Source organism: Agelaius phoeniceus, unplaced genomic scaffold (genome assembly GCF_051311805.1).
Source record: "Agelaius phoeniceus isolate bAgePho1 unplaced genomic scaffold, bAgePho1.hap1 Scaffold_351, whole genome shotgun sequence".
In the NCBI taxonomy this organism is placed as follows: domain Eukaryota; kingdom Metazoa; phylum Chordata; class Aves; order Passeriformes; family Icteridae; genus Agelaius; species Agelaius phoeniceus.
In genome coordinates this window covers 57574-82500 of record NW_027509954.1, presented here as the reverse complement: position 1 = coordinate 82500, position 24927 = coordinate 57574, and the positions used below count along the sequence as shown (strand labels likewise).

General features: G+C 50.3%; 4 long non-coding RNA genes across 6 annotated transcripts; all 4 read right to left on the bottom strand.

The window, feature by feature from the left end:
• Positions 1-9072: 9072 nt before the first annotated feature.
• On the bottom strand, positions 9073-12787 carry LOC129123407 (uncharacterized). 2 transcript variants are annotated; one of them, XR_013180675.1, is made up of 7 exons: positions 11838-12787; positions 11720-11761; positions 11583-11626; positions 11438-11481; positions 11316-11356; positions 10856-11234; positions 9073-9698 (listed from the first exon to the last, which is right to left on the bottom strand). It is a non-coding gene; the product is annotated as an uncharacterized LOC129123407 (long non-coding RNA). The 2 variants fall into 2 exon arrangements; XR_013180674.1 differs by having other exon boundaries at positions 11720-12787.
• Positions 12788-12793: 6 nt separating this feature from the next.
• LOC143693165 (uncharacterized) lies at positions 12794-14732 on the bottom strand. The gene is made up of 6 exons (XR_013180676.1): positions 14651-14732; positions 14531-14572; positions 14335-14448; positions 14171-14251; positions 12992-14093; positions 12794-12914 (listed from the first exon to the last, which is right to left on the bottom strand). It is a non-coding gene; the product is annotated as an uncharacterized LOC143693165 (long non-coding RNA).
• An 857-nt stretch (positions 14733-15589) lies between these two features.
• On the bottom strand, positions 15590-16523 carry LOC143693168 (uncharacterized). Of its 2 annotated transcripts, XR_013180679.1 has the most exons (5): positions 16363-16523; positions 16237-16264; positions 15985-16149; positions 15820-15901; positions 15590-15742 (listed from the first exon to the last, which is right to left on the bottom strand). It is a non-coding gene; the product is annotated as an uncharacterized LOC143693168 (long non-coding RNA). The 2 variants fall into 2 exon arrangements; XR_013180678.1 differs by having other exon boundaries at positions 16237-16374.
• Positions 16524-17158: 635 nt separating this feature from the next.
• Positions 17159-18884, bottom strand: LOC143693166 (uncharacterized). Its single transcript, XR_013180677.1, has 5 exons — positions 18063-18884; positions 17947-17988; positions 17674-17848; positions 17510-17590; positions 17159-17432 (listed from the first exon to the last, which is right to left on the bottom strand). It is a non-coding gene; the product is annotated as an uncharacterized LOC143693166 (long non-coding RNA).
• Positions 18885-24927: the final 6043 nt, after the last annotated feature.

Genomic DNA, 24927 nt, shown 5'->3' with positions numbered 1-24927 from the left:
ACCCTAACCCTAACCCTAACCCTAACCCTAACCCTAACCCTAACCCTAACCCTAACCCTAACCCTAACCCTAACCCTAACCCTAACCCTAACCCTAACCCTAACCCTAACCCTAACCCTAACCCTAACCCTAACCCTAACCCTAACCCTAACCCTAACCCTAACCCTAACCCTAACCCTAACCCTAACCCTAACCCTAACCCTAACCCTAACCCTAACCCTAACCCTAACCCTAACCCTAACCCTAACCCTAACCCTAACCCTAACCCTAACCCTAACCCTAACCCTAACCCTAACCCTAACCCTAACCCTAACCCTAACCCTAACCCTAACCCTAACCCTAACCCTAACCCTAACCCTAACCCTAACCCTAACCCTAACCCTAACCCTAACCCTAACCCTAACCCTAACCCTAACCCTAACCCTAACCCTAACCCTAACCCTAACCCTAACCCTAACCCTAACCCTAACCCTAACCCTAACCCTAACCCTAACCCTAACCCTAACCCTAACCCTAACCCTAACCCTAACCCTAACCCTAACCCTAACCCTAACCCTAACCCTAACCCTAACCCTAACCCTAACCCTAACCCTAACCCTAACCCTAACCCTAACCCTAACCCTAACCCTAACCCTAACCCTAACCCTAACCCTAACCCTAACCCTAACCCTAACCCTAACCCTAACCCTAACCCTAACCCTAACCCTAACCCTAACCCTAACCCTAACCCTAACCCTAACCCTAACCCTAACCCTAACCCTAACCCTAACCCTAACCCTAACCCTAACCCTAACCCTAACCCTAACCCTAACCCTAACCCTAACCCTAACCCTAACCCTAACCCTAACCCTAACCCTAACCCTAACCCTAACCCTAACCCTAACCCTAACCCTAACCCTAACCCTAACCCTAACCCTAACCCTAACCCTAACCCTAACCCTAACCCTAACCCTAACCCTAACCCTAACCCTAACCCTAACCCTAACCCTAACCCTAACCCTAACCCTAACCCTAACCCTAACCCTAACCCTAACCCTAACCCTAACCCTAACCCTAACCCTAACCCTAACCCTAACCCTAACCCTAACCCTAACCCTAACCCTAACCCTAACCCTAACCCTAACCCTAACCCTAACCCTAACCCTAACCCTAACCCTAACCCTAACCCTAACCCTAACCCTAACCCTAACCCTAACCCTAACCCTAACCCTAACCCTAACCCTAACCCTAACCCTAACCCTAACCCTAACCCTAACCCTAACCCTAACCCTAACCCTAACCCTAACCCTAACCCTAACCCTAACCCTAACCCTAACCCTAACCCTAACCCTAACCCTAACCCTAACCCTAACCCTAACCCTAACCCTAACCCTAACCCTAACCCTAACCCTAACCCTAACCCTAACCCTAACCCTAACCCTAACCCTAACCCTAACCCTAACCCTAACCCTAACCCTAACCCTAACCCTAACCCTAACCCTAACCCTAACCCTAACCCTAACCCTAACCCTAACCCTAACCCTAACCCTAACCCTAACCCTAACCCTAACCCTAACCCTAACCCTAACCCTAACCCTAACCCTAACCCTAACCCTAACCCTAACCCTAACCCTAACCCTAACCCTAACCCTAACCCTAACCCTAACCCTAACCCTAACCCTAACCCTAACCCTAACCCTAACCCTAACCCTAACCCTAACCCTAACCCTAACCCTAACCCTAACCCTAACCCTAACCCTAACCCTAACCCTAACCCTAACCCTAACCCTAACCCTAACCCTAACCCTAACCCTAACCCTAACCCTAACCCTAACCCTAACCCTAACCCTAACCCTAACCCTAACCCTAACCCTAACCCTAACCCTAACCCTAACCCTAACCCTAACCCTAACCCTAACCCTAACCCTAACCCTAACCCTAACCCTAACCCTAACCCTAACCCTAACCCTAACCCTAACCCTAACCCTAACCCTAACCCTAACCCTAACCCTAACCCTAACCCTAACCCTAACCCTAACCCTAACCCTAACCCTAACCCTAACCCTAACCCTAACCCTAACCCTAACCCTAACCCTAACCCTAACCCTAACCCTAACCCTAACCCTAACCCTAACCCTAACCCTAACCCTAACCCTAACCCTAACCCTAACCCTAACCCTAACCCTAACCCTAACCCTAACCCTAACCCTAACCCTAACCCTAACCCTAACCCTAACCCTAACCCTAACCCTAACCCTAACCCTAACCCTAACCCTAACCCTAACCCTAACCCTAACCCTAACCCTAACCCTAACCCTAACCCTAACCCTAACCCTAACCCTAACCCTAACCCTAACCCTAACCCTAACCCTAACCCTAACCCTAACCCTAACCCTAACCCTAACCCTAACCCTAACCCTAACCCTAACCCTAACCCTAACCCTAACCCTAACCCTAACCCTAACCCTAACCCTAACCCTAACCCTAACCCTAACCCTAACCCTAACCCTAACCCTAACCCTAACCCTAACCCTAACCCTAACCCTAACCCTAACCCTAACCCTAACCCTAACCCTAACCCTAACCCTAACCCTAACCCTAACCCTAACCCTAACCCTAACCCTAACCCTAACCCTAACCCTAACCCTAACCCTAACCCTAACCCTAACCCTAACCCTAACCCTAACCCTAACCCTAACCCTAACCCTAACCCTAACCCTAACCCTAACCCTAACCCTAACCCTAACCCTAACCCTAACCCTAACCCTAACCCTAACCCTAACCCTAACCCTAACCCTAACCCTAACCCTAACCCTAACCCTAACCCTAACCCTAACCCTAACCCTAACCCTAACCCTAACCCTAACCCTAACCCTAACCCTAACCCTAACCCTAACCCTAACCCTAACCCTAACCCTAACCCTAACCCTAACCCTAACCCTAACCCTAACCCTAACCCTAACCCTAACCCTAACCCTAACCCTAACCCTAACCCTAACCCTAACCCTAACCCTAACCCTAACCCTAACCCTAACCCTAACCCTAACCCTAACCCTAACCCTAACCCTAACCCTAACCCTAACCCTAACCCTAACCCTAACCCTAACCCTAACCCTAACCCTAACCCTAACCCTAACCCTAACCCTAACCCTAACCCTAACCCTAACCCTAACCCTAACCCTAACCCTAACCCTAACCCTAACCCTAACCCTAACCCTAACCCTAACCCTAACCCTAACCCTAACCCTAACCCTAACCCTAACCCTAACCCTAACCCTAACCCTAACCCTAACCCTAACCCTAACCCTAACCCTAACCCTAACCCTAACCCTAACCCTAACCCTAACCCTAACCCTAACCCTAACCCTAACCCTAACCCTAACCCTAACCCTAACCCTAACCCTAACCCTAACCCTAACCCTAACCCTAACCCTAACCCTAACCCTAACCCTAACCCTAACCCTAACCCTAACCCTAACCCTAACCCTAACCCTAACCCTAACCCTAACCCTAACCCTAACCCTAACCCTAACCCTAACCCTAACCCTAACCCTAACCCTAACCCTAACCCTAACCCTAACCCTAACCCTAACCCTAACCCTAACCCTAACCCTAACCCTAACCCTAACCCTAACCCTAACCCTAACCCTAACCCTAACCCTAACCCTAACCCTAACCCTAACCCTAACCCTAACCCTAACCCTAACCCTAACCCTAACCCTAACCCTAACCCTAACCCTAACCCTAACCCTAACCCTAACCCTAACCCTAACCCTAACCCTAACCCTAACCCTAACCCTAACCCTAACCCTAACCCTAACCCTAACCCTAACCCTAACCCTAACCCTAACCCTAACCCTAACCCTAACCCTAACCCTAACCCTAACCCTAACCCTAACCCTAACCCTAACCCTAACCCTAACCCTAACCCTAACCCTAACCCTAACCCTAACCCTAACCCTAACCCTAACCCTAACCCTAACCCTAACCCTAACCCTAACCCTAACCCTAACCCTAACCCTAACCCTAACCCTAACCCTAACCCTAACCCTAACCCTAACCCTAACCCTAACCCTAACCCTAACCCTAACCCTAACCCTAACCCTAACCCTAACCCTAACCCTAACCCTAACCCTAACCCTAACCCTAACCCTAACCCTAACCCTAACCCTAACCCTAACCCTAACCCTAACCCTAACCCTAACCCTAACCCTAACCCTAACCCTAACCCTAACCCTAACCCTAACCCTAACCCTAACCCTAACCCTAACCCTAACCCTAACCCTAACCCTAACCCTAACCCTAACCCTAACCCTAACCCTAACCCTAACCCTAACCCTAACCCTAACCCTAACCCTAACCCTAACCCTAACCCTAACCCTAACCCTAACCCTAACCCTAACCCTAACCCTAACCCTAACCCTAACCCTAACCCTAACCCTAACCCTAACCCTAACCCTAACCCTAACCCTAACCCTAACCCTAACCCTAACCCTAACCCTAACCCTAACCCTAACCCTAACCCTAACCCTAACCCTAACCCTAACCCTAACCCTAACCCTAACCCTAACCCTAACCCTAACCCTAACCCTAACCCTAACCCTAACCCTAACCCTAACCCTAACCCTAACCCTAACCCTAACCCTAACCCTAACCCTAACCCTAACCCTAACCCTAACCCTAACCCTAACCCTAACCCTAACCCTAACCCTAACCCTAACCCTAACCCTAACCCTAACCCTAACCCTAACCCTAACCCTAACCCTAACCCTAACCCTAACCCTAACCCTAACCCTAACCCTAACCCTAACCCTAACCCTAACCCTAACCCTAACCCTAACCCTAACCCTAACCCTAACCCTAACCCTAACCCTAACCCTAACCCTAACCCTAACCCTAACCCTAACCCTAACCCTAACCCTAACCCTAACCCTAACCCTAACCCTAACCCTAACCCTAACCCTAACCCTAACCCTAACCCTAACCCTAACCCTAACCCTAACCCTAACCCTAACCCTAACCCTAACCCTAACCCTAACCCTAACCCCTAACCCTAACCCTAACCCTAACCCTAACCCTAACCCTAACCCTAACCCTAACCCTAACCCTAACCCTAACCCTAACCCGTGGTGACGTCATGATGAGTCATCAAGATGGCGGCCCCCATATGGTCACGTGGTATGGAACCAAGATGGCGGCCCCCATGGGGTCACGTGACTGGTGACCAAGATGGCGGCGGGCGGGAGTCACGTGACTCGACAGCTGGGATGATGGTGAGTGCTCTGTGACGTCATTTGCGACAAGATGGCGGCTGGTGATGTCATTTACGGCAAGGTGGTGGCTGTAGGGGGTGACGTCATTTACGGCAATATGGCGGCCGTGGAGGGGTCACGTGGTATGGCTGACAAGATGGCGGCCGTAGGGGGTGACGTCATTTACGGCAACAAGATGGCGGCGGGCAGGCGGTCACGTGATCGGGGACCAAGATGGCGGCCGTCGTGACGTCGTGGTGACTCATCAAGATGGCGGCGCCCATGGGGTCACGTGGTGTCGTACAACATGGCGGCGCCCAGGGGGTCACGTGGTACGGCAGCCAAGATGGCGGCCGTCAGTCGGTCATGTGATCGGGCACCAAGATGGCGGCTGCCGGGGATCACGTGACCCGGGAGACAAGATGGCGGCGAGTGCTCTGTGACGTCATTTACGGCAATATGGTGGCCGTGCGGGGTGACGTCATTTACGGCAACATGGCGGCCGGGGGTGTCACGTGGTGCGGGGGGGCAAGATGGCGGCCGCGAGGGGGGGGTCACGTGGTACGGGAGGCAAGATGGCGGCGGGGTGGGTGACGTCATTTGCGGCAAAATGGCGGCCGCCGGGACCGGGATTTTTTGGGGGGTTTTGGGGGGGTTTTGCGTGCTTTTCGCGGGTCGCGCGGGGTCGGAATGGCGTTCCGGTTCGCGTGGGGGCGGCGGCGGCGTGCGCGGGGGTCTGGGGGGCGTGGGGTGGGGGGCGTCGTTTTGGGCAGGCGATTGCCGGGGACGCCTGCGCACTGGGGTCCTTTCTGGGGCGTGTCGCGCCGGTGACGTCATCGGGGGCGCGCCGCGGGTGCAGTACTCCGCGGCAGACGGCAGGGGGCGCCGTTCCTGCAGTTCTGGTCGGCGAGCGGCAGGTGGCGCTGTGCATGCAGTACCGGCCGGCAAGCAGCAGGTGGCGCTGTGAGTGCAGTACTCGCGAGTAAGCGACAGGTGGCGCTGTGACTGCATGATCTATATGTCAATGGCATGGGGTGGGGTGCTGGTTTGCAGGGGCTGGGTCTGGTGAGGTGGGGTGTGGGGGGTTGGCTGATGGGTACTGATTACTGGCAGCTGGGGTGGGTGGGGTCCCCCTATATACAGTGTATATACTAAAAAGAAGAAAAACTATATGTCTGGTGCAGCAGTAGGAAATTTCAGGCTCCCGGGGAGTAAATAGTTTGGTTTTTTTAAATTTCTTTTTTTTTTTTTTACTCCCAGGGAGCCTGAAAGTTTTTACTGCTGCTTTTTTAATCTAAAGCTAGAAAGGAAAACAGAGTTAGAAAGACAAGAAAGGAGAAGGAGAGAGAGAGAGAGAGAGAGAAGAAGACAGAAGGAGAGGGAGAGAGAGGGGGAGAGAGAGAGAGAGAGAAGAAGAGAGAAGGAGAGGGAGAGAAGAAGAGAGAAGGAGAGGGAGAGAGAGAGATGTGAGAGAAGAAGAGAGAGAAGAGAGAAGGACAGAGAGAGAAAAGAGAAGGAGAGAGAGAGAAAAGAGAAGGAGAGAGGGGGGAAGAAGGAGAGAAAGAGAAGAGAGAGAAGCAAAGAGTTAGAAAAAATAGAGGGAGAAGAGCAGAGAACAGGGACAAAGAGAAAGAAGAGAGGAGGAGAGAACAGACAGAGGGAGCAGACAGAGAGGGAGAGGAGACAGAGAGGAAAAGACAGAAGAAAATAAAACAGGAAGACAGAGTGAGACAGGAAAAGGAGGGTGGGAGAAGTGAAGAAGGACAGGAGTTAGAGGGAAAGGAAAGTGGTTAGGATTAGAGTGAAAGTGAAAACTTAGGAGTGGGGTGAAAAAGGAAAAGACTAAGAGAAAAAAAAACACAAACCAAGGAAAAGGAGAACACTGAGAGAAAAAGAAGCAAGAAGACTTAGATTGACAGTGATAAGAAAACAGAAACAAAGGGTTAGAGATAGATGGAAGTTAAGTTAGAAATAGAACAGTAAAGTGAGGAGCAAAAGGAAGAAATACAGTGGAAAGAAATGACAAAACCACACCAAAAAAAGACAGGAGCCACGGTGGGGAAAGGAAGGGCAGGGGGTATCTTTATTAAGGGTGACTCAACTTTATTGAAAGAATGCTTTTATTTATACATCAGCAAAATACATGGAAACAGTGTATACAAGTGCAAGTGCAGATACAATGCATAGACACACTAGTCAAAGTCTAATTTACATACAGAGCAATACAGCAAAATGAAGCAGTTAATGCAAATACAGAGCAGCAATACAGAGCAGCACAGCAAAATGCAGCAGTTAATGCAAATGCAATACAGAGCAGCAATACAGAGCAGCAATACAGAGCAGCAATACAGAGCAGCAATACAGAGCAGCAATACAGAGCAGCACAGCAAAATGCAGCAGCTAAGGCAAATGCAATACAGAGCAATACACATATTAACACAAAGCAATAACCTTTTTCTATTTTCATTAGATGTTGATTTATTGTGACAGGAAACCCAAAACAACAAAAGCACACAGAAAACAACACTCATCACCACTAACACCCCCTTCAGCTTACACACAAACTCACCATCACTGCCATCACAACTGCTAAATTACTCCGCAGCAATCATTGGTCCTCAGGAACACGGTTCCCAGGTGCCTCCAAAAAATCCTCCTGCCTGACGAAAACCCCGGTCCCTGGACGGTCTGCGCCCAAACTTTGGTGATGAATGTTGCCTCGCAGACCGACCGGGACCCGGGAAAAAAAAACCCAGCCGGGGGGAAAAAAAAAAAAACCCCCCGGCTGGGGATTTTTTATTCTAAATTTAAAAATGAATTACAAAACCTGAAAAGCAAAAGTCATATAAGGTTACAACCCTTCAACACACACATACACACACACACACACCTCCTTCAGCTTACACACAAACCCACACTGACTCACACCTCAACTGCTCTGCTAACCCCCGGCACGCATTCGCGCCGCTCCTCGGGAACGCGGTTCCCGGGAGCCTCCAAAAAAATCCTCCTGCCTGACGAAAACCCCGGTCCCTGGACGGTCTGCGCCCAAACTTTGGTGATGAATGTTGCCTCGCAGACCGACCGGGACCCGGGAAAAAAAAACCCAGCCGGGGGGAAAAAAAAAAAAACCCCCCGGCTGGGGATTTTTTATTCTAAATTTAAAAATGAATTACAAAACCTGAAAAGCAAAAGTCATATAAGGTTACAACCCTTCAACACACACATACACACACACCTCCTTCAGCTTACACACAAACCCACACTGACTCACACCTCAACTGCTCTGCTAACCCCCGGCACGCATTCGCGCCGCTCCTCGGGAACGCGGTTCCCGGGAGCCTCCAAAAAAATCCTCCTGCCTGACAAAAACCCCGGTCCCTGGACGGTCTGCGCCCAAACTTTGGTGATGAATGTTGCCTCGCAGACCGACCGGGACCCGGGAAAAAAAAACCCAGCCGGGGGGAAAAAAAAAAAAAACCCCCCGGCTGGGGATTTTTTATTCTAAATTTAAAAATGAATTACAAAACCTGAAAAGCAAAAGTCATATAAGGTTACAACCCTTCAACACACACATACACACACACCTCCTTCAGCTTACACACAAACCCACACTGACTCACACCTCAACTGCTCTGCTAACCCCCGGCACGCATTCGCGCCGCTCCTCGGGAACGCGGTTCCCGGGAGCCTCCAAAAAAATCCTCCTGCCTGACGAAAACCCCGGTCCCTGGACGGTCTGCGCCCAAACTTTGGTGATGAATGTTGCCTCGCAGACCGACCGGGACCCGGGAAAAAAAAACCCAGCCGGGGGGAAAAAAAAAAAAACCCGCCGGCTGGGGATTTTTTATTCTAAATTTAAAAATGAATTACAAAACCTGAAAAGCAAAAGTCATATAAGGTTACAACCCTTCAACACACACATACACACACACCTCCTTCAGCTTACACACAAACCCACACTGACTCACACCTCAACTGCTCTGCTAACCCCCGGCACGCATTCGCGCCTCTCCTCGGGAACACGGTTCCCGGGAGCCTCCAAAAAATCCTCCTGCCTGACAAAAACCCCGGTCCCTGGATGGTCTGTGCCCAAACTTTGGCAATGAACGTCGCCTCTCAGACCGACCGGGACCGAGGAAAAAAAAACCCAGCCGGGGGGGGAAAAACAAAACCCCCCCCGCTGGGGATTTTTTATTCTAAATTTAAAAATGAATTACAAAACCTGAAAAGCAAAAGTCACATACACAAGGTTAAAACTAGTCAGCATGTGCTCACACACACAGAGACGAGTGGACACAGACACACACAGTCATGTGCTCTCACACACGCTCACACACTCTTCCTGCTTACAGGCTCGCTATGGCCCTTACTCGAGATGCTGAAGAACGTGCTTCGACGCGTCTTCTGGCTGCCACTCCTTGACGTCGAATGGTAGATTCTGGGGAAATCGGTAGCCTCGAGGACCTGTGAGACAACAGGAATTGGTCAACTTGTGGCTGACAGCTAGGAATTTTCCCCACTCTGGACCAATAAATTTTCTACCCAATATGCCATAAAAGACAGATGAACAGTAAAGTTTTTACAACTGTTCTACCTAACTATGACTACATGCCAGGGCAGGGCAGCTCCAATCATAAGTGGTATATTATAAGTACATAGAATATAAGCAAACGCATACAGTGCAAGTGTACATACAGTGTAAGTAGACACAATACAAGCCGACACAGGTACACGCAATATAAGTATATACAATATAAGCCTATACAATACAAGCCAACACAGGTACACGCAATATAAGTATATACAATATAAGCCTATACAATATAAGCCAACAAAGGTACATGCAATATAGCTACACACAATACAAGCCAACACAGGTACACGCAATATAAGTATATACAATATAAGCCTATACAATATAAGCCAACAAAGGTACATGCAATATAGCTACACACAATACAAGCCAACATAGGTACACACAATATAAGCCAAGACTTGAGATAACTCTGTGGAAGATTAATTGTTGGGCCCCATAGCCTTTGAGAAGATGGAACCTACAGAACAACTGCAGTCACTTGAGGAGGGTGTAAGACGCTCCCTCTAGAAGTCCAAGATAATGGCATGGAAAAAAAAGCACTACCAAAGCTGGTAGTGAGAAGGAAGATGGATGAGAAAATCTTGTAATCCTTTCCTGTCTCAAAGAGTAAAAATGTAAAGATGCTAGAATAAGCTATATCTGGGAAGGAATGTGAGTAAAATACTGCCTATATGGCACAAAATAGTGCCTGTAAAGCATCGAGATGTAACAAAGGCCTATGACACGGAAGACAATAGACACAGACTACATAACACGGATGACACAACATAGACACGGATGGCATAACAGAGACACGAGTAAACTGCCTAGCACTTTCAACTTATGGACCCGAGATTCGTAGCGCAAGATGAGCCAGAGGCCGATGATGCCAAAGGAAAGAAAGCCCTATGATGATGGCACGTGATGATGAAACATAACTCCTTAAAAGAAGTTAGTGCCAAAGCAGTTAAGAGGATGCTCAAGAGGCTCAGCGAGCCTAGAGAAGGAAGCCGACTGCCGGGTGACCGTGGCCGTAGCTCCGGACCTGAAGGCGAGCTCCTCGGGGAAAAGATCCGTGACGACGTCGAATCGAGGAAGGCAGACGACGCAAAGTTCCCGAGAACGTGGAGATGGGTTGGAACTGCCCTGCCCGGCAAAGGCTCTGGTCAGGCTGAGGAGAAACCCTCTCCCTTTACTTCCAGAGAGCCTGTCCCGATACAGACCTCTCCGCTAAGCTGACATGAAATTGCCCCCTGTGATAGTAAAGGTTTTTCCCCTTCTCCAAACCACTGGCCCCGACACTTAGCTTTTGGAAGAGGAGCGGACAAAATCCATCCTCGGTCGCACGTGGACGTTGAGATGTTCTCCGCGTGTGCTTCGGTGTTGCTGTTTCTAAGCTTTGGGTAAGAGCCTCCTCAGGGTACCTAAGACAAAACAGAAAAGGTGACTATTGCCCTCAACAACAGTAATCCCCGGGACTCCTCCGCACCACTCCCCCGGCTCACCTCAAATCTTGATTTGACTCCGGAGGCTGGCCAGAAGATACCTGCAAAGAGAAAAGGTACATACTTAGCATGCTGCTTCATAACATTCACCTATGAGTCAGCCTGCCTAAACGCCGACTCACCTGCCCTCCTCTGTTCCTTGGCGTACCTAGGGCAGCAACAGCACCTGCAAAGTAACAAAGCAGAAAAGCATGCTGAGATACTGTGAAAACACAACCTCCCAAATCTGACAAATATGCCACACCGATACCTTAAGCTCGCACCCACCTGGCACAGATATGCTCGGCTAGGATAGATTGCAAGCGGACCACCTAAAATTAAAAAAAAAAAGAGATGCTTAAAGCTGCACCAGAAACTGAGACCTCAGCAATAACAATTGCTTCTGTACACTAGTCAATGCTCACCTCGCCCACTTGGCCTTGACTGCTGCTCTCGGCTTTAACTTCCTAAAAAGAGAGACAAAGAACAATGCTGTAACAGCCACCATTTATGCTTCCTCTACAGAAACAAGTAGTGCCTCACCTGCTTGGGGGAAACCCCTCACCCGGGATGGGGCCCTCTGGCACACATTTAATCCATCTGAATCTGAAAAAAGGTTAGGACAAGAGTCAAACTGTTGCAGGATAACTTAAGAGCTCCAGATATCTTGTGTCCATCTACAAATCCCATCTAGAGTCCAACTACACCCCACATTACAAACTTCAAGTCCCCGGGACTTCTCCTATTGCACCGGGCTACGCGGCAGGGCAGCGCAGCTCCGGCACAAATGTGTGTGCTGACACCCGTGACACGGGACGTGACAGACGACGGGGACGCGACATGGACAGAAATCTCCTGGCAAGGAAAATGGCTGTGAGGACTGAGAGAATGCAAAAGGAGATGACCGAGGTGAAACTGATGGTGGGCTGATGAGGCTCAGAGAACACTGGAGGTAAAAGATGCTAACTGAATGATTTATTCCAAGAACTGCAAAGATGGATGCCCGAGAATCCTACGGCCAGAAGCCTGTACCTGCCCTCACATTCTTACAAGTCCTAGTCCGCCATAATGGATCCTGGCGGGGTATAGCTGTCCATACAGCTCAGAACAAGACCTGAAAAAACAGCTGACTGGATGCTTATAAAAAGAGATGAGAGTCTGAGCTCCCAAGTCAAAAGTTCTATGGCATGGGTGCCAGGCCAAGAAACGCTGAGAGCACAGATGCTAAGACTGGTGCCAAGGTTTCTGGTAGGCCCCTCAAAGGGCTAAGATAAAAGACATGAGACAGCTAAACAAGACATAATGCACAACAGACAAGTGACACAATACACACCGGGACTGCTCTGCCCTGCTCACCTCAGCACGGTGATCAAAAGTGAGATTTTGCTTTTAGGGGGCCTAAGGGGCCACTTCTTGGCTACCCTCGTCTCCATAGCCAACTCAAAACCTCCCCCATCCCAGGAGTGCCGACCCAGCACCTCGCTTTCATTCCCTCTGTGGGTTGTAGCCCTCTACTTATCTCTCGGACATCTGGGGATGCCGGTCCGTGTCGGGTGCGAAGAAAGGCCGCCTCGCCGGCTGGGAAGTTGTGCTGTCACCGGGCTGTTGTCTCTTAGACAGCTATATTAAAGAAAACCAAACATCAACGCCTGACCTTGGCACCACATCGGCCAAAACCACACAAGTCTGCTACTCACCGTTCTCCTAAGAAGGCCTGGCACCTCGTAACCATAACCCTCTGCCACAGATGTAATTCATCTGCACCTGAAAGAAAGGTAGAACATATGTCAAACACATGCACGATAACTCAAAAGCTGCAAACACCTTATGTCAACCTAGGAATAGCATCTAGAGTCCAAGTACAGCCCACATTACAACTTTCAACTCCCCGGGGCTTCTCCTATTACACTAGGCTATGCGGCAGGGCAGAGCAGCTCCGGCACAAATGTGTGTGCTGACACCCGTGACACGGGACACGACAAACAATGGGCACAAGACACAGACAGAAATCTCTAGGCAAGAAGGATGACTGCGAGGACTGAGAAGATGCCAAATGAGATGACCAAGGTAAGACAGACCGATGGCGAGCTGATAAGGCTCAGAGTGCCTTGGAGAAGGAAGATGCTAAACTGAATGTTTTAGTCCAAGAACTGCAAAGATGAATGCACAGGAGCCCTACGGTCAGAAGCCTCTACCTGCCCTCACATTCTTACAAGTCCTAATCCACCATAGGAGAACCTTGCAGGGTGCAGCTGTCCATACAGCTCAGAACAAGACCTGAAAAGACATCTGACTGGATGCTTACAAAGAGTTGCAATTCTGATGCCTGTCTGAGCTCCCGAGTCAAAAGTTTTATGGCCTGGGTGCCGGGCCAAAGAAACGTGGAGATCGTGGCTGCTAAGAATACTGCCGAGGTTTCTGATAGGCCCCTCAAAGGGCTAAGATAAAAGACATGAGACACCCAACCAAGACATAACGCACGGTAGACAAGTGACACGATACACACCGGGACTGCTCTGCCCTGTGCACCTCAGCACTGTGATCCAAAGTGAGACTTTGCTTTTAGGGGGCCTAAGGGGCCAATTCTTGGCTACTCTCATCTCCAGAGCCAACTCAAGACCTCCCCTCCCCGATCCCAGGAGTCCCAACCCAGCACCTTGCTTTCATCCCCTCTGTGGGTCGGAGCCCTCTACTTATCTCTCGGACATCTGGGGATGCCGGTCCGTGTCAGGTGTGAAGAAAGGCCGCCTCGCCGGCTGGGAAGGTCCTGCTGGCACCAGGCTGGTGTCTCTTAGACAGCTATATTAAAGAAAACCAAACATCAGTGCCTGATCTTGGCAGCCCGTCGGCCAAAACCCCACAAGTCTGCTACTCACCCTTCTCCTAAGAAGGCCCGGCTCCTCAGGTGGCACGCTTCGGGAACGCTCGGAGGCCAACGCCGTCGTCGTGGGGTACACCTGGGTTAAGAAGACAGGAGGCGATGTGGCATTGCTGAAAACTGACTGGACCCTTGGTCCTCCTCCCTACTTCCCTGACTCACCGCAACTCCTCGGTGGTTCCTGACTGCTACCCGGAAGACAGGGCTCATCAGGGTGAAAAATTCGGTCCGTCGGCCGGGTGGGGATGGGAGCTTGGCGTGCTCCGAGTGGATTGCCTAAGGCACAAAAACGAGAATGGAGACTTAGACTTGCCCCCTTGGAATTCAGACCTCAGCAACAAGAAAGGCTACTGCTCACCTTGCTCTCTTGAACTTGACTGCTGGGATCCAGCTATACTTCCTAAAAATAAAGACCAAAAACAGCGCTGTAATAGGGTCACACTTGACACTCCCCCTGCACAGACAAATGGTGACTGACCTGCTATGGGGAACCCCCTCACCCGGGATGGGGTGCTCTGCCATGGATGCAATGCATCTGCACCTGAAAGAAAGTTAGAACATATGTCAAACACCTGCAGGATAACTCAAAAGATACAAACACCTTAGGTCAATATAGGAATAGCATCTAGAGTCCAAGTACAGCCCACATTACAACCTTCAACTCCCCGGGGCTTCTCCTATTACACCAGGCTATGTGGCAGGGCAGAGCAGCTCCGGCACAAATGTGTGTGCTGACACCCGTGACACGGGACAGACAGGACGTGACAAACAATGGGCACACAACACAGACAGAAATCTCTGGGCAAGAAGGATGACTGCAAGGACTGAGAAGATGCCAAATGAGATGACCGAGGTGAGACCGATGGCAAGCTGACAAGGCTCAGAAAACACTGAAGGAAGAAGATGCTAACTGAATGATTTATTCCAAGAACTGCAAAGATGGATGCCCGAGAATCCTACGGTCAGAAGCCTCTACCTGCCCTCACGTTCTTACAAGTCCAAGTCTGCCTTAATGGATCCTGGCGGGACATAGCTGTCCATACAGCTCAGAACAAGACCTGAAAAGACAGCTGACCGGATGCTTCTAAAGAGACAAGAGAGTCTGATGCCTGTCTGAGCTCCCGAGTCAAAAGTTCTATGGCATGGGTGCCAGGCCAAGGAATGCAGAGATCACAGATGCTAACAATGATGCCAGGGTTTCTGACAGGCCCCACCAAGGCCTAAGGTAAAAGACATGACATAGGCAAACAACACATAATACACAAAAGACAAGGGACACAATACACACCGGGACTGCTCTGCCCTGCACACCTCAGCGCTGTGATGAAAAGTCAGGCTTTCCTTTTATGGGGCCTAAGGTGCCGCTTCATGGACACCCCCCACCTCCAAAGCAGACTCAAAAACCCATCCCAGTAATTCCCAAACCAGCACCCTGCTTTCATTCCCTCTGTGGGTCGTGGCCCTCTACTTATCTCTCGGACATCTGGGGATGCCGGTCTCCGGTGCGAAGAAAGGCCACTTCGTCAGCTGGGAAGGTCCTGCTGTCACCGGGCTGTTGTCTCTTAGACAGCTGTATTAAAGAAAACCAAACATCAGTGCCCGATCTTGGCAGCCCATCGGCCAAAACCCCACAAGTCTGCTACTCACCCATGCTCCTAAGAATGCTCAGCTGCTCGGGCCGCACGCTTCGGGCACGCTCGGAGACCGAGGCTGTCGTCACAGGGGGTGCCTGGGTTAAGAGGAGAGGAGGTGATTTGGCATGGCTGAAACCTGAGTGGAACCTGGCTCCTCCTCCCTACTTCGCCTACTCACTGCAACTCCTCGGCAGCTGCTGAAGGCCACCTGGATGGCACCTTTAAATAGAGTTCAGGGTTTCATCACCAGGTCCTGTAATGCATCCGCAGGGCTCACACGTGCAGGGAACCCGGTGCATCGGCCGGCTGGTGACGGGGGCTTGGCAGGCTCCAAGTGGATTGCCTAAAGCACAAAAAAGAGAATGGAAGCTTAGAGCAGCACCAGAAACTGAGACTGGAGCAATAACAGCTACTTCTCTCCACTGCTCACCTTGACTGCTGGTATCCAGACTTAGTTCCTAAAAAGAAAGAAAGAACAGAGCTGTAACAGAGTCACCACATACACTTCTGTTGCAGAGACAAATGGTGCCTCACCTGCTCAGGGGAAACCACTCACCCGGGATGGGGCCCTCTGGCACACATTTAATCCATCTGAATCTGAAAAAAGGTTAGGACAAGAGTCAAACTGTTGCAGGATAACTTAAGAGCTCCAGATATCTTGTGTCCATCTAGAGTCCAACTACACCCCGCATTACAAACTTCAAGTCCCCGGGACTTCTCCTATTGCACCAGGCTATGTGGCAGGGCAGAGCAGCTCCGGCAGAAATGTGTGTGCTGACACCCGTGACACGGGACGGGACGTGACAAACAACGGGAACACGACACGGACAGAAATCTCCTGGCAAGGAAAATGGCTGCGAGGACTGAGAAGATGCAAAAGGAGATGACCGAGGTGAGACCGATGGTGAGCTGATGAGGCTCAGAGAAACCTGGAGGAAGAAGATGCTAACTGAATGATTTATTCCAAGAACTGCAAAGATGGATGCCCAAGAATCATACAGCCAGAAGCCTCTACCTGCCCTCATGTTCTTTCGCGTTCTAGTCCGCCATAATGGATCCTGGCGGGACATAGCTGTCCATACAGCTCAGAACAAGACCTGAAAAGACAGCTGACCGGATGCTTCTAAAGAGACAAGAGAGTCTGATGCCTGTCTGAGCTCCCGAGTCAAAAGTTCTATGGCATGGGTGCCAGGCCAAGGAATGCAGAGATCACAGATGCTAACAATGATGCCAGGGTTTCTGACAGGCCCCACCAAGGCCTAAGGTAAAAGACATGACATAGGCAAACAACACATAATACACAAAAGACAAGGGACACAATACACACCGGGACTGCTCTGCCCTGCACACCTCAGCACTGTGATGAAAAGTCAGGCTTTCCTTTTATGGGGCCTAAGGTGTCCGCTTCATGGACACCCCCATCTCCAAAGAAGACTCAAAAACCCCTCCCGGTGGGTCCCTACCCTGCGCCCCGCTTTCATCCCCTCTGTGGGTTGTAGCCCTCTACTTATCTCTCAGACATCTGGGGATGCCGGTCTGTGTCAGGTGCAAAAGAAGGCAGCCTCAACATCTGGGAAGTTCCTGCTGGCACTGTTGTTCAACAACTCCCTGTTGTTTCTTAGTCAACTACATGAAAGAAATCCAAATATCAATGCATGATGTTTGCAGCACACTGGCCAAAACCCAACAATTCTGCTACTCACCGTTCTCCTAAGAATGCCTGGCTCCTGGGGCCGCACCCTTCGGCTGCGCTCCGAGGTTGATGCCATTGTCACGGGGTAAGCCTGGGTTAAAAGGAGACGAGGTCATGTGGCATTGCTGAAACCTGAGTGGACCCTAGCTCCTCCTCCCTACTTCCCCGACTCACCGTGACTCCTGACTCCTCGGCCCGTGCCCAAGGCTACCCTGGTGACACCTTTATATAGAAAAGGCAGAGGCTTCATCAACGAGTCCCGTGATTCTTCCGCAGGGCTCGAGAGAGCGGCACACCCGGTGCGTCTGCCGGTTGGTGACTGGGGCTCGGCGTACTCCGAGTGGATTGCCTAAAGCGCAGAAACAGGAACGGATGCTTAGAGTTGCACCGGAAAGTGAGACTGGAGCAATAACAACTAACTGCTTCTGTACGCTACTCAATGCTCACCTTGCCCACCTCATCTTGACTGCTGATATCCAGCTTTACCTCCTGAAAAGAAAAAGAACAGTGCTGTAACAAAGTCACACTTTACACTCCCCCTGCAGAGACAAACGGTGACTGACCTGCTCGGGGGAACCTCCTCACTCGGGATGGGTGGATGGATTTTGCCCTGGATTTTATCCTTCTGCGTCTGAAAGAAAGTGAGGACAAAAGTCAAAGGGCTGTGGGATAACTTCACAGCTCCAAATATCTTCTGTCTATCTAGGAATATCATCTAGAGTCTGGCAACACCCCACAAACTGCAAGTCCATGGGACTTGTCCTGTTGCAGCAGGCTATGCGGCAGGGCAGGGCAGAGCAGCTCCGGCACAAATATGTGCAGACACCCGTGACACGGAACGTGACAAACAGGGGGACAACAAACAACACATTATGCTTGTGGTGAGGGTCTCGAGGGGAAAAGGCAAAAGGGACCCCAAAGACACGCTAGGTAACATGGTACACCGGACAACACGACGTGGACCGGAACTGTTCTGCGCTGCCTGCCTGAAAGCTGCCGTCAAAAGTAGAGCCTCTCCCTTTAGATGTCCTAAGAGGCCCCTTGGAGAAGATTGCTTTTCCCTCTGCTAATTTTTAAATCTGTCCCAGGAACTCCCAACCCACTACTCTCCCATCATCCCATCTCCAGGCCGTGGCCCTGACTTATCTTTTGGATGATCGGTGATGTGGATCCACGTTGCGCCTGAAATGAGTCTGCCTCGGAGGGCCCCGTGATCACCTGTTAGCCTCTCGGTCAGCTACAATAAAGAAAAACAAAACCAAAGTATGAGTACAGAGGTATGTGGGCCAAATCCCAGCAAGTCAGCTACTTGCCCTCTCCTGAGTGTGCCTGGCTCCTTCAGGCTCCTGCTTCATCCTGATTCCAAGGCTATGGCCATTATTGTGAGTGGCACCTGGGTTAGAGAAAGGCAAAGTTAAATGGCATTCCTGTGAGTGCAGTGGATGACCTTGTGTGCTGTAAGACGTGCGAATGCCTCTGCTCGGCTTCTAAAAGGCCTTGGGTGGGGGGCTCAAATAAACACCCTTTCTCACCCTGCTGCCTTCAAAACCACCCCCCCAACAATAACTCCTAACTGGATACCTGCTCAGCCTCCCTCTCCTAGTCACAATCCTCAACTCACCTGAAGCCTCAATCTCAAACATCATCTTGGACGCTGGGCAGATCCCTCCTGTGACACAACGAATCTGCTGAAAAAAGTGTTGTAATTAACACAACCTGGAGCCTCTGGAAGCTGCACTCCTCCTAAAAAAAAAAATACAAAACAAAATCAGAACAAAACCAGAAATTACAAATGCACTTCACCACCCCTAAACACAAAACCCAAAATCATGAACTTAAATACGCCCTGTATTCTATGCTGTTTTCTTCACAGTATCTTCAAAGCCTCTGTTGCTTTAGATACCCAGAAACACCTGCTGAAAACAAGCTGAGATAAGCTGAAAGAGCCTCTTCTCTGAAATGAGAGGAGAGCTTTTATCCCAGCACCTCCCAGAGGGGGAATGAAGGCCCTGAGCAAAGGCTGGGGTTAATATACCCCTGATGGTGCCCGCCTCTCGTTCCCGTGGCACCCGGGAAAAGGGAGGGGGCTGATCCCACCGGGTATAAAAACCCTCAGAGCAGCTGCTGCTGTTTGGCTCCTCTGACTTGAAGTCAAGGGGAGTAAAGGGCTTGTTATAGAAGAAAACTCTTCAGAAAAATAACAGTGCTTTCTTTTTTTGCAACAACTACTTGGAGTAAAAGGGCAGGAAACTGATAAGAAATAAAAGTTTCTGTTTAGGCAGCATAACTAGATAAATTGGGCAATTTGCTGTTAACTTACATAATTATTCCTTAGTGGCTACTAAGTAGTACTTCATGTATGACTATGCTGGGTGGAAAAGAATGCTTATGATATGAATAGTCTAAGTCTCCTTGGGACCTCTAATTAGGCCTATCTACATTATAAGTAAAAATAAGAAAAATAAAAGCTTCCCAGGCAGTGTAAGGGTTAAGTGTATGCCAGGCTCACCCTGCTCTGAGATACTTGGTCCTATGGCACAGAAAGAAGGGCCGTGAAATGTAGTTTTAAACCCTTAAAATGCTGAAAAAGGCAGAGCTTCCTTCCAGTGCACCCCTTAAACAGAGGAAATGGGGCAGTTACCTCTACTGAAACTAATACAATAGCAAATAAATAGCTTCTGCCCTTTAATTTATTCTCCTTAATACTGGGAAAAGAGGGGTTTTCATCACTTTAAATCTCTCCAGTGATGAAAAAAGAGGGATTTTTCCCTCAGTTCAAACTCTTATGGAGGGATAGCTGGGCTTCTCCCTCAATTTAGGCCTCAGGACAACAAAAAGGGGCTGGCTACCCTTAATTCAAACCCATAAGAAACATTGGCAAGATTTTCCCCTTCTACTTAAACTGGAAAATAATAGAAAATGAGGACTCCCTGTCAATTAACACCCCTGACAGCATAAAAAAGGCAGGGGTTCTTTCAACTGAGACCATTAAAATTGCAGGGGAAGCAGACTTCCTCCCAGTTTGAACAGAAAGAATAAAGGAAAAGGAAGCTTTTTCCCTTTTTTCTAAACCCTTTTTCTCCTAATAACTCCTCTCCTGTCTGGGAGTGCTGTGGAGGGTCTGGGGGCCCTGGGGAGGGACTGACACAGTAAAAGGGGAAAGTTGAAAGCCCTCTCCTGGAGCCCCACATGCTGCCTGGCCTGCTCAGATGCTGCCCCTTGGCAAAAGGGCTCTTCCCTTGGCATTTTCTCAAAGTGATGCTCCATGCCGAGGTGGGTCTGGCTGCTCCCTAGTCCGTGCTGGATGCTCCGACCGTAGTTCCTGGAGGGACCCTTGGGATGCCCCTGTTAGCCCCTCTGGACTAGCAGCTCCCTGTGCGGGTGTGCCTGGGTAACCCTCTGAAAGCAGCTGGGCACACGGGGGCTGCTAAACCTTGGAGTGGGCTTGAGGTGAAGAAAGGTCCTGTGAGGAGTTCCTTCCCCTGCACAGCCCTTCGTCTGCCCCTTAAACCATGGGGTGCCAGACTTTCCTTTCTAAGGAAATTAACCATCTTTCCTCTCTGTGTGCCCGTGGCCGAAACTGTGATTCGGCCTCCAAAACTGCAGAGAACGATTTCTCACGGACCGCGGCTGCCGACGCCGAGAACTCTCGCCGCCCTTGGAGTGCCACGTGCCTCCTGCGAACGGACGTCGACGCGCAGCGGGGGTGAGTTTGGCTTTACGGGGAAGAGGGCCAGTGCAGGATTTCTCCGGGAGCAAAGCTGCCCCCGCCGAGAACTCGGGCTGCCCTGGCAGTGCCGAGCACCTCCTGCAAACTGGCGTCGGGATATGCGGGGGGTGAGTTTTTCTGTGCAGAAGTTCTCCCAGACCAAAGCTGAGAGCATCTAACCCTAACCACAACAACTTAGCTGGGTCTAAAACTTACAGCCTTCGGACTGGCAGCGTGGGACCCGACCCGCTGTGCCGCTGCTGGCCCCTTGCTAAAGCATTCCGCTGCAGTCCTAAAACTCTGCCTTTTCGGAGGGTGTTTTCTCTGACCCTGACCATAATCTTCCAAATATGCTAAAGACTCATAAAATGGCTTTGAAAAAGCCCCAACAATACCCTAAGTAGTCCCAGAAAAGTCCCTTCCAAAATCTCCTAAATACCTTTAAAAGTCCTGGAAAGAAACCTCACAAAGACGTGCTCAGTCTCCGAACTCTACCTCTTGCTGTCTAGCCCACAGATGTCATCCCTACCTTTTTGCAGTGGGTCTGTTGTCCTCTGAGGGTTCTGTCATTGTGCTGCTGTGTGAGGGTTGCTGTCTGGTCTCGCTGTTAGGGCTGCTGTGTTGTGCTGCTGTTGGGGGAAAAGGCTGTTTTTAGGGGGGCTGCTTAGGCTGAGGTTAGGGCTGGGGTGAGGGGTGGTACAGCTGTACCCTGTACCCCTGATCTCCACTGGACTGTCCAGCCCTCAAGCCCTCTCCCTTTACCCCTCAACCGGTCCCTCTGCCCCCCAGCCCTCAGCTCCTGTGTGTCACCCTTGACCCCTCTCCTTTGCCCCTCAGCCCCCAGCTTCTCTGTGTCACCCTACAGCTGCCCCTGCCACCCTCAGCATCTCTGTGTGTCACCCGCTGTCTCCTCTCCCTGTTCCTCCCTCAGCTCCCAGCCTCTGTCACCCTCAGGCCCCCACAGTGCCCCTCAAGCTGCCCCTCAGCCTCCATGTGTTGTGCCATGAAAAGACCCTAAAAAAACCTAAAAATTCCCTGAAAACCTCCTAATCTTCAAAATGTCCTAAAAACCCCATGAAAACCTAAAAACAGCCTCAGAATGCTGTTAGAATACACTGGAAATATCCTACTTTTAAAAAACCCCTAAAAATCCCCAAAGAACCTTGAGAAATCCCTAAATATACCCTAAATAGTCCAAAAAGAGCTCAAACAATACCCCAAAATCCTTAAAATACCCTGATAAGATCCTAAATAACCTAAAAATTTCCTCAAAAACCCTAAAAATACCCGAACCCTAAAAAGTCCTCCACATACCCTCAATAGTCCTAAAAAAACCCCAAGAATACCCAAATCCCCCCCCAAACAATTCTTAAAAGTACTAAGGAAGTCCTTAAAATACCCTAACAAAATCTTTTAAAAGCCCTGAAAAAGCCCTAAAAGTATCCTAAACGTTACCAGAAAATTCCTGGAAAACTCCTCCAAAAAAGCCCTAAAATATCCTTTTAAAGCCATGAGAAAAACCCTAAAAAAAAAAACCCTAAAAAACTGCTCAGCACCCAACTCCTACCTGTCACTCTCTAGACCACAAACATCATTGCTACCTTTTTATTAGGGTTGCTGCCTGCAGCTGCTGGGAGAGTTCTGGGGATGTCCCAGCATTGGGGTTACTGCCTTGTGCTGCTGTTGGGGAAAACTGGGGTCCTAAGGGTGCTCTTTAGGGTGACCTTGGGGTTGGGTTGAGGGCTGCTGCACCTGTACCCTAACCCTACCTGGTACCCTGTGTCTTTTGTACCCCTAACCCTCAGTGTGAGCTCTCCATCTGTCAAGCCTCCCCCTCCTCAGCCCGCAATGTCTGCGTGCCACCCCGAAACCTTTGACATTGTCCCTCGGCCCCCTGGCCTCCACCGTGCACTCTCCACCTGGTTAGGGGTGGTGTGAGGGGTGGTTCACCTGTCACCCTCAAGCAGCCCCCACTTTGCCCCTCAAGGCATCTGCTTCCCCTCACTCTCTTTTTGTCACCCTCAATTTCCCCACTCCCAGCCTCTCAGCATCTCTGTGCCACCCTGGAGCCTCCCAGTTGCTCCTAACGCCCCCTTCTGCCTCTCAGCTCCCCCCATCCTCTGTGTCACTCTCCAGCCCCCTCCCCTCAGCCCGCAGCCCCCCGTGACACCCTGCAGCCCACAGACGTTGTCCCTGCCTGTCTCGCTTGGGTGTTGTCCTGCTGCGAGAGCTGCGCCGTCCTCCGAGGGTTCGGGCTCCTGCGTGCTGCTGCAGGGGACTCACAGGTGGGCGGTGGGTGAAGTAACGGATGGAGCGGGAAGTGTGGTGGGACGGGTTAAGAGCGGAGTGAGGGATGGAGCAAGGGCGGGCTGGAAAATAGAGTAGGGTTAGGGGTGGAGAAAGGGACGCAGCAGCAGGGGGCTGAGGTGAGGAGGTGACTGTTAGGAGGAAGCGTAACTCCGTAACTCCAAGACCGAGTCTGCAGCCAACGAGAACTCTGAGTGACTTGGGAGCGGTGAACGTCTTCGGCAAACTGATGTAAGGAAACTGGGGTGATGAGTTTAGTTTCCCTTGGAAAAGGGATGGCATCTGTGTCCGTGGGCCTGCACCCTGCCCGGGACCTTTGATCTCGAGTGGGCTGCCACCTCCTAAAATTCCAAACATCGCAGGTTGGAACAGGGGGTTGGAAATTTTACTCGGGGTAGAAACCAATTTTGGATTTAGCTGAAGTCTGCTGGTGAAACTTGTGTAGTCTGTTAATCGGTGTGCTTGCAAAAAGGCCTGCAGAGAGAACAAAGGAAGTTCGAGGCTACTGTTGGAAAAAGTGAATCTGGGTTACGACTGAGTGCACGGCCTCGTCCCTGTGTGAGTAAAAGTTTGAGGTTTTGCTGGCAGTGTCACCGAGTGCTAAGGGGTCCCCTGGTCGATAGGGCAACTTGGGAGGGTTTGCTTCAGGCTTTGCTTGTGAAAGGTGTGAGAAAAGCAAGCAGCTCTGAAGCAGATGAGCCCCCTCTTGCCTGTTGAAGTGTTGGATAAAGCAAAGATAAACCTCAAGGTCCCTTCCCACCCAAACCATTCCGTGATTCTTTGCCCTGGAGGCCAGGGTGCACCTGTCACCGCATTTCTCTTCACAGAGAAAAGCAAGGTACAATTCTTCCCAAGAATATTTCTGGGATTCACATTCTCTGAACCTCAGATGAAGGAAAAACAATTCTTATCTCATTTGCTGTGCCTCTGTTTGTGCTGAAGTAGAATGCAACGTGGAGATTGTTCACCCAAAGTGATGGTGTTTTGTTTCCTTGGCCTGTCGGGGCCAAGTGTGTGTGTGTGTTGGGTCTGTTGGGTGACAGTAACGAGTAGTGTGTGGTGTGTGCAGGGTTGAGTACTTGGCAGATTCAGTTTAGATGTAATGTAATATACTATAATAAAGTAATTAATTAGCCTTCTGATAAGGCAGAATGCAGATTGGAAATATTTGCACATATGATATTAAAGGATACGTGAACCACCTTTCTGTGAGACAAAGACACAAGACTTGGCCCATCCCTAACTTAGGACACAGCTAAAAAATAATATATAATTTTTAATCTATTTTTGAATAACTCTCTAAAACTAATGGCAGATGATATAGCTATTTTATCTGGCAAGCTTCCGTGCAAAATTTCCTGCTGATGCTGGCTCAGACAGATGGAGATTTGGGAGGAGTGGGAAGAACAAAG